At 36.9% G+C, this 2,681-nt stretch overlaps 1 pseudogene across 1 annotated transcript; it reads left to right on the top strand.

The window, feature by feature from the left end:
* The first annotated feature begins 1,690 nt into the window (after window positions 1-1,690).
* Window positions 1,691-2,478, top strand: LOC103273798 (annotated as a pseudogene). Its single transcript, XR_505213.1, has one exon. The product of XR_505213.1 is annotated as a 40S ribosomal protein S6 pseudogene (transcript).
* Window positions 2,479-2,681: the final 203 nt, after the last annotated feature.

The following is a 2,681-nucleotide window of genomic DNA, read 5'->3' as shown; positions in this document are numbered from 1 at the left end:
TTTTGCATGTACACAGACACACATATACTACTAAGGCATTTTTATTACATTCTTCTCCTTATTCCATTATAGTACTTGTCACATTGTTTATACAAAGAAAAAGAAGCTAAGTTTCTATCTCCAGAGGCCACTATAGTAGTTGACACACAGTAGGCACCAAATAAATATGTAATGAGTGAATGAACCAATAAGCACAAGTGGTATAAAACATTCCCACTAAAAATGCATTCTTTCCATGTTCATTTGTCACCAGGTGCTCTACATAACTCAGGCAAAAGTACCAGTCCTCTGACTGACCTGATTATTTTTTTCTATTTATTCAGTTCCTAATACTCAATTTTTCTCCCCCTAATTTGTTTGTATGTTTGTTTGCTGATGCATCAAGCCCAGGCCACCCTTTATTCTACCAGTTTTGGAACTTTTCTGATCCTTTTAAGTACCAGCATGGTGATAGACCCTAGAAATAAACATACTGTATAACTTGCAATGAGCAATTTGCAGTTGTAGTTCATGAAAGTCAACAATATATTGGTGCTAGTTGTAATTAACAAATTATATTTACTTCATATGTCATAAATGGGAAGCAAAATGGCTAGTAGTTGATATAAGAATGGATATAGTTGCAGGACATTTTGGTTCAAAAAACTCATCAATTGAGTGATTTAAAAAATGATTAAGAAGTAAAATTTTTAGTGCTTATTGAGTACTCAAAATGGTGCTCAGCAAATCGTGGCTCCTGTCCCAAAAGAGCATATATTCTTTTATAAGAGTAAAGTTATGCAATGTGGACAAAGGGATAGAAGTTTAAAGAAATGAGAGAGTCTTGGGACTTGGCTGGAGAGAGTCTTGGGACATAGTTCCTGAACTACACATAGAAAGGTGGATAAAAATGGGAAAACAGAAATAATCATAGTAGCAGTGATTGATCTCATGATCTCTATTCTATCTATAATATAATGAAATGCTTCTAAGATGTCATGATGAATCTGTTATTTAAGTGACTGAATGTTCTTTCCTCTCAGTCAAGTTCAAAAACTGCTGAAATCATGACTTCTTAAAGACATAGAACATATTCATTGCTTATTCTAGAAAAAGTACAGGTTAAGACTCACACCTAACATGTTTACCTATACCTCTAAGTTTTCTAACATATTTGCATCACTTATAATACTTTTATATCCCACAGCAATTCTATAAAATGTACAGACCAGGAGGTAGCATAATTATTATACAAATAATGAACATGAGACATAGAGATAGTCTGACTGAAATCCAATTCTCATGACTCCAGCAAGCTTTTTTCAGGCTTTCTGTTTAAGAGGTTCAAACTTTCAAAACACAAACATCTGAGACATTTAGAAAGAATTTCTAAATAAACAAAGTGTGCAATATTGCCAGTGTTGAGAGGACCCTCCCCACCAATTTGTACCATTGCTGATGTTTTTCAGTTCTTCACTTGATGATTAGATCAGTATGTATCTAAAAAACACTCCCCTTCTCCCCACTCCTTCTGTAGGTATACTCTTATCAATATCTTTTTCATCTACCCCAGTCCTAGATTCTCTTTCCCTCTAAGAAGATCTTCATTAGCTGAAGTTACTGGCTACCCAGTTATAACAAGGACCTATTCATGTATATAAATTATTTCTTGCTCTTTTTTGTGAAGCCTGGGAGATGAAGCTGCTTCAAGATGAAGCTGAGTATCTTTTTCCCAGACATTGGCTGCCAGAAACTCATCGAAGAGAAAGATGAACGCAAGCTCTGTACCTTCTATGAGAAGCATATGGCCACAGAAGTTGCTGCGGACACTCTGGCTGAAGAGTGGAAGGGTTACGTGGCCCAAATCAGTGGTGGGAATGATAAACAAGGCTTCCCCATGAAGCAAGGTGTCTTGACCTCTGGCCGTGTCTAACAGCTGCTGAGTAAGGGGCATTCCTGTACAGACCAAAGATAACTAGAGAAAGCACAAGTCTGTTCAGGGTTGCATTGTGGACTCCACTCTAAGTGTTCTCAACTTGGTTATTGTACAGAAGGTGAGAAGAATATTCCGGGATTGACTTATGCTACGATGCCTCTTTGACTGGGGCCCAAAAGGGTTAGCAGAATCCTCAAACACTTCAACTTATCTAAAGAAGATGATGTCTGCCAGTAATGTTGTAAGAAAGCCCTTAAACAAAGAAGGTAAGAAACGTAAAACCAAAGCACCCAAGATCCAGTATCTCCTCACTCCATGTGTCCTGCAACATAGACACCAGTGTATTGCTCTGAAGAAACAGCATACTAAGAAAAATAAGGAAGAAGCCGCAGAATATGCTAAACTTTTCGCCAAGAGAATGAAGGAGGCCAAAGAAAAACACCAGGAACAGATTGCCAAGAGACGCAGACTTTTCTCTCTGCAAGCTTCTACTTCCAAGTCTGAGTCTAGTCAAAAATAAGATTTTTTGAGTAACAAATAAATAAGATCAGACCCTCCAAAAATTATTTCTTGATTCACTTGAAAATGGACCTGCATAATGAATATTTGTATACCTAACCCTGAATCGTTCCCCACATCTTTCAAATAAAAAAAGAAAATGTACATTGTGTAGAAAATCAGCAACAACAAAAACCATCCATTGACAAGGTCAAAGAAATGCATTAGCCAGGGAAAATAAAATGAGTAGTGGAGAAAAGCAATGGAA

This window comes from Carlito syrichta, unplaced genomic scaffold, assembly GCF_000164805.1.
Source record: "Carlito syrichta isolate Samal-C Ts95f unplaced genomic scaffold, Tarsius_syrichta-2.0.1 Scaffold314227, whole genome shotgun sequence".
Taxonomy (NCBI): Eukaryota; Metazoa; Chordata; class Mammalia; order Primates; family Tarsiidae; genus Carlito; species Carlito syrichta.
The sequence above is the reverse complement of the archived record's forward strand: the minus strand, read 5'-3'. Positions and strand labels throughout refer to the sequence as shown.